We start from the raw sequence: 14,221 nt of genomic DNA, 5'->3' as shown, positions 1-14,221 counted from the left end.
GCAGGTTGTCAGAGCTGTGAAATCCTCAAACCGTGGAGGCGTCTGAGAAAATCACTGCAACACCTTTAACACACTGTGTCAGCCTGCTGGACTGTGTAGTGTACAGTTTCTGCTCATGGTGGAAATGTAAGCAGTTCTGCAAAACTGCTGACGATAGTGAGGACAGTGTGTCAGGTGAGCTGTTAAAAAACAACAGAAAAACAGTAGTTTTTGTTATGAAGAAATTCCAGTATTTCCTCAATGAAAAAAACATTCCAAGCATGACTGAATGTAACATCTCCCACTTCATGTTTACAAATCAAATATTAGTGATTGTCCCAGATTTTACTTGATTTTTCACTTTTTCAATTCTGAACATTTATCATTTTAATGTTAAACTGTGGGATCACTCTAGCTTGATTCATGTTCCCGGGTCGGGTCAGTGGTCCTACATCTAGGATGATACAGGTCCCAGTGATGTAAATTGCACTGCTATGTTTCCTCTCTTTTATATCCAGAATTTCCCCTCCACAATTTAACCAAGTGACTAGAATGGCACAGATGATGTGTGGGGGGAAAAAACGTGGCACAATTGTTAATTTTGTGTAAGCCGTCTAAAATGTGCATTCCAAGATTTGCAATTTTTATGCAAAAAAATTGAAAGATCAGTCAGTGGTTGCAATCCACTTTCATTATCAGAGAACTTTTCCACCAGTGCAGGAATTTTTACTCCTTTGTACAAGAAAATAAAGTACACAAATGAAGTGATTGTAAAACAACACTGCTTTTGCAGCGAAGTTACCCATCGGCAGTGTTTTCTCATCTTACAGCCACAATATGTCACACACCGTAGCATGGCAAACATGTCAAAAACCTTCTCGTTTTGCACTTTTCTGTCTGTGTGCCCTTTGTGCTGCAAACACTGCACTTCTTTAGGAAGCAGGAAATCCCTACAGGAAACAACACGCAGTAATAATTACTACTCTTTCTTTAGGAATGTGTGTTGTAAGCTCAGTGACAGAGTCATTCTTGCACGTTCTTCATGTTTAGATTTTTTGTTTCTCCCTGGGATTTGATATACCCCCCGTTGCTGCACAGTATCTCTCAGCTGACATTAATCACACTGCTATGTTGTCACCATTGTTTTGCTCACAGATTTCTGGCCTTGCTGTTTTGTTTCGCTTTGTTTTGTTAGTCTGTGCACATCATGATTTCCTATTTGTGATTAAAAAAAATATACCTACGTGAAAATGAATATGTGAATCATTTTCTTTTCTCTGAAGATGCAAGAAGGAAAATATAAATAAAATTGGGTTCTCTAGGGTCTGGAACAGAACATAAATATAAAGAAAAGGAGAAAAAAAACAACCTCCCAGCAGACACGTCCCGCAGCGCTCCATCTGCACTGTTTGGTTGAGCGGCTTGCATCGCGTAGGAGTGACAACAACTGTCAGGAGTCCACAGAGCTCAGCGAAACATTTGTGCAACCCCCTGATGTATAAAAAAACTCGAAAGCGACAAACCAAAAACTCTCAGTGGGAACGTAAACTCGTTGAGCACTAATTTATAGCTAAGTTAATCTCTACAATATATTCTTGTTTGAGACAAATTGGATATTCATGGAAGCAATAGATGTCTGAAAGTTTTCTTGATAGGGAATTGAAAAGCATTATAGAGTCAATTTTTGCATGGAGGAGAGATCCTAAAGGAATGGAAAGATACATGTATTACAACAGTAAAAGTCTTTTGGTAGATTAGGCTCTGCAACACGGCCTCGCAAAAATAGAGAACCAAACACTGACGGTGCCCACGGAAAGGACAATGTGTGCCGAGAGCACAAAGAGGTGGAGAACAGGCTGGAGGAGGGCTTACGTTTTAAAGGAAAGGTAACAGATATTGATTGGCTAAAAAAAAATGCTGCTGATTAGCTGTTGGACCAAAGCACTGAGGTAAATGAAGAATGAATGCGGTTTTACAAAGGACTGCACCTCGAGGTGCTGTGAGGAGGGAAACAACTGATCTTCCCCGTTGAGATTTTGCTGAAGCTTTTCTTTTCTTTACTTAACTATATGTAGAGTTTAAATCAGATCTGAAGCTGCACATAGACTTAAGGGGGAATACAGCATTTGCTTGATAAAAAAAATAACCTAAAACAATGTTTTTCTGCCAAAAGATTGAATGTTCTGTGGACTAAGAAAGATGGTGAACTTGTTGGAAATTGTGCTTCTTGTAAATGGCAGACAGAAAGAAAAAAATCGTGTTTTTTTTCCTACTAACATAAAACAGTCAAACATGGTGGCAATAGTATAGTGGTATGGGCTGGACTTATATGTTGTAATCTACAGTTCTGAATTCTACCAGATATTATTATTATTTTTTAAACAACACCAATAAGAATAAAAGAAACAACTCCTTATTAGCCTATTTGAAGTAAAACGATGTGGTTTATTGTTCCTAACTGATTGACTCACGGCTGGCTGGTTGGTTGGTTGGTTGGTTGGTTGTTTGGTTGGTTGGTTGGTTGGTCGGTTGGTTGGTCGGTTGGTTGGTTGGTTGGTCGGTTGGTTGGTTGGTTGGTCGGTTGGTTGGTTGGTCGGTTGGTTGGTCATTTCAAAGACAGTATTTTGTGCATTCATTTAAAATTGAAAAGGGAACATGTAATTTTCAGCCACTAAATATAATATTCAGCAGTTTTTCACTTTTTTTCTTTAAATAAAATAGTCAATAAAATCCCATGAAGCTTAAATTTACCCAATAAGTATGTTGCCCTTTTTTTTACGTAAAACAAACTAGAATCACATGTGATCTAATTTAAAAGTTAAAGTCTGTTTAAATTTATCTTTTTAATTCAAAAATCACATCTGTGACTGTGCAGTCACAGAAGACAATCATGAAAAGGGATTTTCTCTCCAAAGATTTTTTCTTTTAAATCTGATTTAGTACCAATTTAATAAAGATTCAATTATTCAAACTTCGTCTTTTACACACATTTTTTATATTTTTGGCTGTAAAAAGTTCTTACAACAGCTCAGTGCAAGATTTTCACGGAAATGTGTGTCCAGCAACTTCTGCAAAAGATGCATCCGTTTTATTGCAACGTCTAAAACATTTGACAACTATCAATAGAACTTTATTTTAACAAAGTTGTGGCTGTGTAGTTTTCCATCTCATCAGTGATCTAACATCCAAAGAGCTGAGGAGCTTGGATGTGGTACTGTTGGGCTCAAATGAAAGGTAATTTCAGTTCAATCCCTGCAGCTCAAAAATGGCAATCCATCAAACCGGTTCAAAACCGGATCAAGCAAATTGCTTTTGGAGCACAAAAATGTCACCCATAAACTGCCTTTGAGAAGTTCTGTATGCATGACTCACTCTTTTTTTTTACAGAGCAATAAAATCAAATCTTAAATGATCTTCTGCTGAAATTTTCTGGTGTGACCTTGTCAGCAAAAAGCCAGGCTGGGACAACATCGGTAACCATAAAGCAGATGCAGTCCCTGAATCAAGCCAACATAAAGCTCCTTTTCAGGGATGTTGTTTTACAGCCTGCAACCTAACTCCCAGCTTAATTAAATATCACGCATCTGCATTAGTCTTGTTTTTTTCCCAGCCGTTACTCTGCTCTATTTTGCCTCCACAAACATCAGTTGGTCCACAAATTTTCTGTTGCTGTGCTTGCTTGTTCCTTGATCTGCTGCTTATCCTGCGAGTGTTGAAATGCTGGATGAATGGACCGGATCTGCAGCTGATTATAAAACCTTCAGCTGATGGATAGAGGCACACTTTAGATAAATGAGCACTAAGTGCGGTTTTAGCAGCGCTGGGAGAAGCTAAAAATAAATTATCAAAGTTACGTTTTATTGTTTTTTTCTTGCGATAACCAGGTATTGAATGGTATAACTAATGAATTTTTTCATTTAATGTTCTTTCTTTTTGTTCTCGTGTTCAGCCACCAAGATTTATTCTTTTAAATCCTGACAGTTTTTCTAGCCTTTTATAGTTTTGGGGTACAAGAGAGTCTTTAAAAAAGTAAAACAGCTTTTTGACAATTAGTGATAATTGGTGAATTTGCTAAATTACTAAATACAATTCATGATTTATAAACTTATTTTAAAATAACTAAATACACTGCAACATGTTTTAAATTTTCACATTTAAATTTGGATTCAAAAAATGTGTTACAGGGTTGTTATTAACCGTGTTAAAATCAAAGACATCAAAAATATGTCATTATTATTATGTTATATTATTTTTTGATGAACAAGTTGATACATATATTCTGATTTAAAAATGTATTTGCACACATAACAATTTAAGTTTCAAATGCATTAGAAAAAATTGATTTTCTGTGGCACTTGCACATACAGTTTTTAAAAGGAGAACTAAATCCTTCATTTGATTGGAAACCCCCTTTTTATTTCATAGATTAAACATCTCTGCACTATAGGGCACACCGTTAATGAATGGTCTATTATTGAATTTAAGTCATATATAAGGCGCTCTGAATTATGAAGTGCATTAAGTGAGCCTTTTTTCTTTTGAATTTGATTTGAAATGGTTTATTTCAAGCAATACAAGCAAGAATAATGCACAAAACAATACAATCAGAAGTAATACATTCATACAAAGACGTATTAAATTTAGGATATTTCCACATTAAATCATAGATTGCTTGAAAAGGAGTGCAAGAAGCGAATTTATATAATCCCATCCCTTTTCTACCGTACAATTTTCACTGCTTGATTTTGTGGTACACTGCAGTTTCAGATTGAGATTTACTTTACATTAAAAACAAACTAATGATTATAACTTATGTTTCCAAAGATCCTGTAGATTTTACAACCAATTTACAGCAATAAAAAACAGAAAGACATTGTTCTCTGCCTCTTCTAAACTTTAGTCAATGTGAGGAACACAGGATCTCGATTTGGATTTGCTTTTTTTAAAACAGAATGCCTTCATTTTTTATTTTTGACTAAACTTACTGAAGTTGAGGGTTGTTCTTCCTGTACTTTCAGTTTACCAACAAAAAACAATATTTACACCATATTAACCTTCTTTTAAATGAAAAATACTGTGTGCCACATTCGTCATCATGTTTATTTCTGCAGGAATTCCATCATTAGTAACCTTAATGTAACACAGGAGTCATGTAATACAACATTTGCACAACACTAACGAGACAATGCTGCTGTTGAAAGTTAAGGATTACTTTTGATCAATAATGACACAAAATCTGCAACATATTGCAGTTTAAAAGTAACTAACACAACACTTGTTTATTTTCTATGATGTCACACACAACTGGCTTGTTTTCAGGATGAACTTTCTGTCTCTCTCACATTAGCATGACATTAAAATTCTGCTGCCTCCGGTCCCCTTCACTCTGAAAAATGGCTCTATGTTGCTGACAGACCAATCAAGACACTGAAAGCATTAATAACCATGGTGAATGACAATTATTGACTAAAAGAATAATCTTTTTCTCATACTAGTCCACTGTGTACAAATTGTGATTTTCTGTGATTTCCAGATACAAATTGTCTCGACATGTACACAGCAGTGCTGAAGCTACTTGGTTTTGTATGTCCAAATTGAAATACATTTTATGGGAGACATATTTTATGGCTTTGTAGGGGAATTTATTGCTTTGATGTAAAATTAAAAAGAACATTAATCATGCTAGAAGTATAAATTAAATGTTCAACATTTTTGAGAAGGAATTTCTCATCATCTTGGCTCCTGAGGTTTGAGTCCTTCTTTTTGGTTTGGTTTTTTTAAGGAGTTAGCAGTAATATTCTCTGAGTACGGCATGTGCTTCCCGTACTGTTTCCCAGAGATCTTTACTGCGGAGGGTGCGTTTTGGTTTGAGGTAAAATTCTGGAAGGAGTTCCATAAGCCACTTGGGCTCAAGGTCAGTCTGAGGTCCAGGTTCCACCGTGAAAAATCAATGGTCAGGTAGAGCACTTCAATCAAGACTTAGAGACGATACTATAAGATATGTGATCCAAGAACCCCAACACTTGGTGTGTCTAGCTTGCTTAGGTTGAGTATTCCCATAATTCTCTAATCAACTCCACAGGTAAATCTCGCTTCCGGTCAGCCTATGGTTCTCAACCACCTTTCTTTACCCATCAAGAACTGTCAGTACCTACATTCAGGTCAGAAACATTACCAACCAATACCAACACAACTGGGGGGCACAGTGTTAAAGAAACAGCTTAAGCAGAATCAGAAGAAGTTCACCTCAATGGCTAATCACCGTAGGGTTACTGCTCCCATGTAGAGGGTGGGGTCTGGTTTTCCTCCGCAGAAGTGTCCTTCAGTCCCTTTAACATCAGCCCTTTAGCTCTAGTGTTGGCATTTTTTGACTACTGTAACTCTTCAACCGTTCACACAGGCTTACTCTGCACCAATAATCCCACCCACAACTAAGAGGCAAATTTTCTGGTGAACTACTGCTCCTCTGCAGAAACTATGTCCTAGAAAACGAAACAGGTTTTTTCAACCCACCCTGTCACCAAAATGATCAACTCTGTAGCAGTTAAACTGGACTTTCTCCCATCTGAAGAATCCATTCAGTCTCTCATGTGAGTAAGCTAAAACCACTGAGGGTCATCTTCTGTCAGCATCAAACACTGCTCCTACACTTTGTTTGTTGATTGTGGCCTATTCCCATAGACTTCTGTAGAGAAATAAACAGCCAAAATGCAGTCATTCTATTGGTCAGAATAACCATTCTTGCTCTTTTTGCTAATCCTATTTTTTTTCATATTTATTCATAAGTTATTCAAGTTATAAACTGACCAATCAGATGCCTCAGTAAAAGCATGTGTTGCCCGCTGGACCCCGCTTTGCATGTTTGATTAACAGATTCTCCCAGGACCGCTTTCAGTAAATGGGGTGTGGACTTCAAACAAGCTTATTCCTGATTTTTGACAGTCGCTGTCCCAGAATGTCGGCGACTGAATTGAATTCATTTCACTGGAGCCGGACAAAGGGAGTTTCTGTGTATGACGTCAAACCCGGCTGTGTCCAGTTCTCTGTTTAAGAGCAAAGCGAAGCGAAGTTAAGCTAAGCTAAGCTAAGCTAAGCTAAGCTAAAATAAGCTAAGCTAAGATAAGATAAGATTTATCCCACGATGGGGAAATTCTTTTGTCTGCAGCAGCAAAATTACAATAATTAGTTCAAAGTATAGAAGAACAGAAGAACATCTTTAACTTACACAACAATTAAATTAAATTAAAATTAAAACGAAAATACACACCGAACAACGATACCAGTTGTAAGAAAAAAACGAAAGAAACAACATCAAATGAAATACACTCAGTAGGTACATAGTGTGTCACTGTTGTACTGTGTTGTGTAAGCTGATGGGTGTGGGGGGGGGTCTTTGATTTACAGTATGGTTTTAAGGATCTGGTGCATTATATATTTCTTATTCCAGACAATTCTTGGGAGTTGATTATGGATGAAAAAGACAGTTTCAAACTTATTCCCATTCAGCTTTTCAGAGTGCTGTTGAACAGAGTTTGCCCCAGTTGATTTGTTGTATTCTTTTTCCACTATAAGCTCAATTTGCTTTTGCAAAAGTGCTTCAGGTTTAGAATTAAAAATAAAAAATCAGGTTACATGTCTATACCAGGGATCGGGCAACTCCAGGCCTAGAGGGCCACTGTGCACGATTTTCAGATATTCAAGCCCTAATCATGACGGATTACCCTATTCAGGTGTGTCTAACCAATTACAAAATGCCAGAGCAGGACATGTTGGAAAACATGCAAGAATGCAGCCCTCGAGGCCTGGACTTTCCTATCCCTGGTCTATTTAAAGCCAACATGGCTTTTAAAATGAACATTATTGATATAATTCTGCCTTGCACTATTTGTCATTTAGACTGACGAATAGCATCTTCATGTGCATGTTTCCCATTGCTGCACACAGTTAGTAGTCAGCATGCCACCTGCATCAGTCCATGTTACACTGACCCAAAGAGGCTTTTGTAGAGAAAATGTATTTGGCTGCAGGTGATCTGAACTCATCCAAGCACAGAGCCTGCTCTCTTCATCTGTTTCTTCCATCACTCAGTTATGTAAGATGCCATGTCACAATGAAACATTGACAGAACTACGAGTTGTTTGACAATGCTCTTGATCTGACTTATTCTGAAGGCACAAAAGCACTCCTCCATCCTGCCTGAAAAAAGTGATAGTAACACAAAGTGAGTTTGTTTCAGTCCACCCACAGAGGATTTTCCCCTCACTTTTTTGGACAGAAGTGGATTTGACGTGTAGCACAGCTGCACACTTTGAAACAGCCCATAAATAGTCCATGTAGTAGTCAAAATAGTACCTCTGACTTTTAATATAACAGTGAACTATAAATTGAGGATTGTATCCTGGAAGAAAAGTCGGCAGTGTAATAGTGGAACTGTAGGCATTTGGATATTCAGTTTTATCTGTGGAGCTTTTTGCCTGGGGTTTGAATTGTTTTTTAATAAGGGCCTACATTAAAAGGGAAAAGAGTGTCGGACGAAACTAAATGTATTTGATTCTGTTTAGACATTTTAGCAAACAAGGAAAAATATTCAATGTACCAAAGAGGAAAAGTAAAAGCACAAATAGAAATGTCATAAATATACAAATAAGGCACATCTTAACTAGGCAATCAAACTTCATAAAAATGAATTTGAAAATGTTGTTTTAGTTTACACAAATATTCTTGTCACCTTAAAATTGTCAGATAATGAACCTTGAGCCATGTTTGTGCAGTAAAAGCAATAAACCACAAACAAATTAGATGCTGGAGTGAGTTTACCTGGGAGGCTCAGAAGGAATGATTAGATGAAAACATTAATACATTCAGCGTGTAATGAGACCAGGTAAAAATATCTTTAAAGTCACCCAAGATAATTATGAAAGAAATAGGGTATTGGCACCAACAGAAAAATCCCTTTATCTACAAAATCAAAAAAAGTTTTTATCCATCAGACAAACTTTTTTGCCAAAAAAAAAATATAAACAATTTCTCCTTTGTTGCAGAATGGTTTCATTTGATTTTTCTAAAAAGCCAATTTGTTACTCATTTGTATCTAGAATTCTAGTTTTCTTTGCTAGGTAATTTGATTAATTGTCTCCCCAAGGTTATGTTTTTGGATGGAAAAATCCCTCAGCCTCCTTTTACTTATCCTGCATGGAAGCGAATTGTATTCAATAAAAAAACCCAAAAAAACTTTTTTTTTCAAAACAAGGGGTGATCTTTGTTTACGACTTTTCTGTGATTTTTGTCTGTAATATAATCAAGATCTACAAAAGCAAAGAACGCCAAACAGGCTGAGCTCTAACCTTATCTGCAAATGAAAACTAGAAGATGAGCTGCAATTAAAAGTTGAAAAGAAACAATGTGTCCGTGTTACAGACATGATCAGTATTGTTTACCTTCTCGTCACGATATAAACAGTCCGTTTTGTTCGTCCTACTTTATCTACAAATATTACAGAGCAAAACATTCAATGTAGTTCTATTGACATTATTTTTGTCTGTGGTGATAGAGAAAACAAGTTACAGCCAAAGTTTGTCCTGATGTGAAGCTGCAGAGGTAGGCGGGGGCCGTCAATGAAGTGAGTAACACCTCAGACACCATAAATAATCTCAAAAAAATCACAAGAACTCATTATTGTTCAAACAAACTCCACAGAAACCCCTAATACACTTTGTGAGCATACAAACTTTAGTGTCTGTAAATAAACAGTTCCTCTAAATTACAGCATACTAAGAAATCAAATATACTGCCTAGGAAAGTTTTTTTTCCATTTTTTGTTTAGATTTAATGACAATTGTGCAAAGAACCCCTGTTGCAAACAGTAGGAATGTCCAAATGTTTGAAAGGGTATCTCAAACCGGCTCCTTGTAACAGGTTAGTAAAATCCAAGTTATCAAAATCCAACAACCATTGAGGCCATTTATCACAAACATAAAACCAAATCAGATGGTTGTATTGGGAGTGATAGTTGTGTATCTGTGGGCTGTAAAATTGCGTGAGCCAAACTGAGGTAATGAAAGAGCTGCTCATGGTGTTCCAAGCAGATTCATTCATTTTCAGCAGTTGTTTCCATGCCAGTGCAGATGGAAGAGAAACAAGCAGTCGTCTGTGTGTGTGTGGTGTGTGTGGGGTGTTGGGTGTGGGGTGTGGGTCGGGGGGGTGCAGGGTCACTGCTGGTTAAGGTCTCAGAATATCAGCTGGAACTTCCAATACATCATTGATAATGTAGTCAAGCCTTGAAGAAAGCTGGTTGGTTAGGATGCAGGACACAAAGGATTGGTAGTAAAAATAAAAAAAATGGGTCAACATGTGTGGATCACAACTATGGATTGGTTGTGAAAGCAGCATGAATGAATGTGATGGACAGACAGTTTGAAACCCACCGCAGGCAATAGAAATTGGAGTATTTACAAATCTCTTTCATTACAACGGTTTGCAAGATTCACCTGGAGAGGCCTTTAGCATTTAAATCCTTGTGCAGAATAATCAACTGTGAGCTTTTCCATCCTTTATCCTTACATCAGCTAAAAATATTCAAGTGAAATGGCGTGGAACGAACAAAGGAAGCGTGCTTTGCTCCAGAGTTGTTTTGTAGAGGTTAGTGTTTGAGCCATCAGAGCATAAAAACAAAAAATCAGTGCTTTTCTGCCTCTTTCGTGCTGTTAAAAAGGCCTTAGTAGGCAGTCGGTGCACTTCAAAAAACTCAACATTATTAATTCTACTCCAGCACCCACGATGCAACCGGATGAAATGTTTTCAAAACAACCTCACTTATTGTTGCAGATAAAAGCAAAAGACAATTCATTTTTGTAGTAAAAAAAATGAAGTTTTGAATGTTTTCATTTTCTTTTTTTTTTTTTTTTTTTTTTTTTTTTTTTTTAACCTTGTCCTGTCCAACAGCTGGGCAAACAGATGAGAGCTGAGGGCCTCTTGTGTTGGACATATTTTACTTTAACAAGAGGGGTTATTAATCTTCAGACAAACCAAAGGTATGTCTGAATAAACCCCTTTTGTAATTGAGGCCAAACTTTATTAATTTCAAACATGTTTGAAGATCTTTGGTGTTGGACCGGACGGAAAAGGAAAGAGGGGAAGAAGAGAGAGGGACGTTAGAAAGAGGGGGGGAAGGAGGGTGATAGTAGGAGGGGAAGGGGGATAAGACCATGAAGCAGCATAGAGCAACAAGTTTACTGGTTGTTAATCACCATGGTAAGGCTCAAATGCAGTACAAAAAGGGCGGAGCCTGTCCACACACACACCCAAGTGTCAAACACACCTGCTAGTTGCAAAAATGTCCATCTGTCGACATGTACACAAAACAGATAGTGCTCACACGCATACTTACGCCTTAACACCAACTAGTGTGAAACATTTCAGTCATTCAGTCACGCAAACCGCCAGTGCAAAGGTGAGCCAACACCCGTGCTCAGGTGAGTGCTCATGTTCTTCTAATATGGATGGTGGAATGTGTAAAGAAGGAAGGAGAGCGCCCAGCCATCCCCACCCCAAGACCCCCACCGCAGCAGCAGCGGCAGCCGGAATCCCCCCCACGCCACACGGAAACCGGCAGGGAACAACCGCCGCCCGGGCGACCAAGCCCGCCACCCAGGCCAGGGCCAGCAGGACCGCCGCAAGGCCCCCCAGAGCCAGAGAGCAGGGAGGCACAGAGGGAAAGAGAGGGCCGCCCCAGCCCAACCAGGAGAACAGCCCCCCCGCCGCGCCGGGAGAGCCCAACGCAGGGCCCCACCGGAGAGGGACGCCCACAGCCCCAGACGAGCACCCCACCACCACCCAGGAGTTCCGGGCATCCCCCCGCCCCAACCCCAGGTACGAGCCAGGACCCCCCAAGGGAGACCCGCCCCGCACTCCAGGCGGCCATCCGCCCGGCCCACGGTTGGTCCAGGGAGGAGCAAGGCAGGGGCCCGCCGCCCCCGCCCAGGAGGGGGGAACCCCGGGGAAAAAAGAGGGCCCACAAGGGGTGTTGTAAATATGGCCCGACCAGGCTCGGCCACAGTTGGAAGTTTGGCGGGGCCCAGCGCTCAGGAGCAAGGGCCAGAACCCACCCCCCAGGGACACCAACACCCCCGGCTCAGATGTAATGTGAACCCCCCCACCGCGCGGAGAGAGCACCGCCGGGCCCAGGAAGCCGGCACCCCGGGGACACGGCCGCCGCTGCAAAGGGGCCCGTACCCCCCACCAGGGAAGAGGCAGGGGACAGATGGTCCTAGGTCCCACCTTCCTTGCAAAATGTGTGTGCGTATATGTGTGTTTAAGAGGGTGTGTGTGTGCATGTGTGTGTTTTTATGTTGGGATGTATATATTGAGGGGGGAGGGGTGTGTGTACTAAGGGGGGTGCAGTTAAAATTGGCGGGTAGGGCACTAAGGGGACATCTCCTGATTACTCACAGTGATGTCCCCTCACCCTCCCCACCAAGGGGCCCTAAATGTCTAAGGTGCGGTTAAAATTGGCGGGTAGGGTGCTAGGAGGACATCTGCTGCTTGCTGGCAGTGATGTCCAAGCACCCCCCCTACCAAGGGCCCTACATGTCTAAGGTGCAAATAAAACCGAAAGAGGGGGGGCCCACTCCATACGGCAACCATAGGAGGGGGGGCCACTGCCTAGTAAACCCCCCCCCCCCAAGGCTCATCGCAGGCTAAGCCCCCCACCCCCTCACCCTATTATGAGGTTATATGAGGAAGGGGGTAAGTTGGGGACAGCTGGTAGACTGTCCCCCGGTGTAGACTGTCCCCCGGTTCATTTTCTTTAACCCTTGTGCTATCCTTGGCACTTTATCATTGGGAGTTGGGTCATCTATACCCACTAGACAGTGCGCTGAACCTTTTTTCTTCAATGATTTGTGATCTTCACGGGTGTCCATGGAATACACAAAATTTTTCCACCTTTATCCACCTTTTTCATGGTGGAGCCTTTTTAAACTTTGGTGTGCTCTATCCAAAAGTCTCCCAGTAGTTTAGGTGTTTGTTTGTTTTAACCAAGCTGCACACTACAGAATGTGCAGCTTGGACACATGCTGCAAAGACTTCAAGCGCCTGCTGTTCACACTTCGTCTTTTTGTTTACCAGCACATGTACGTACAGTTGGAGGAGGCTTCATTCCAAATGAAGTTGCAGGCTTTTTCTTTCACAGCTCTATTCCAATATATAAAATATATAGAATTCCGGCCTACTACAAACCGCAATTACTAATTTCTCCTCTGTGCTTACTTATCAAACAGTTGGCACTTCCCCGAATTAAAGGCAACACCATCCATACGTCACTACCTAATCTGAGTCCCTGATTGGTCAAAGTTCGACTTGGTTTAATGTTACATGCATGCACAATGGCCGCGTGTTTTGTAAGTAGAGCCTGAAAACGGTCAAATGCAAGAGTTTTGAACGCTGAAGCCCTGAAATGCACATTTACATATACCTGTACTTTTTATTGGAAATGGTCACTGAAAGACCTAGCTTTAACTGTATGCGGCACAGTGAAGCCTGCTTCAACTCAATGCTATTGAAACAACGTGAACTCCTCTGACATTTCTTTTCTAAAAATATTTGACTCCATAGAATATCTAGATTCAAAAACACGTTTGGTCTCCATACTCAAAAATATGTCTGTAATATTCATCCACACATTACACAATGTTTCCTGCAAGCAGATAAACTGTCACTTCACACATTTGTTTGGATGAAAATACACAAAAATGATTGTAAATAACCCAAAAGCTTTTATTTTGAAAGTCCCACATGTTTGTGTCAAATGTTTTTTAATTTTTTTTAATTTATATATATATATTTTATGTGGGTGGTGGGACTTGTAATAGCTGTTGTCATGGAAACAACCACAATTTAATAGCATGTTCTTTTTTGTTGCTTTCTGTTAACTTTTTTTTTCATTTTCTATTTTGTTACTTATTATGTGATCCATGACGGATTTACGGGGTAAATGAATGAAGCGTGCTGAGTGCTGATCAAAAAAAGGTATATTTAATTCATGGAGAACAGGGACTGAGACACAGTGATTGATGGCTATAAATAGAGAGGATCAGTACCCATTAGCATTTTCAGTGGATTGCCTATGTGCCACTGCGTGATCATGGATGGGGTGGTCATTTCTTCTCTTTAGCACCAAGCCAGATTTCCATTTTTTTTTTTTCTTATTTAAGTGTCATTTTGCGTTACATTAACGGGGTTGTGT

Source organism: Oryzias latipes, chromosome 4 (assembly GCF_002234675.1).
Source record: "Oryzias latipes chromosome 4, ASM223467v1".
Lineage (NCBI taxonomy): Eukaryota > Metazoa > Chordata > Actinopteri > Beloniformes > Adrianichthyidae > Oryzias > Oryzias latipes.
The sequence above is the reverse complement of the archived record's forward strand: the minus strand, read 5'-3'. Positions refer to the sequence as shown.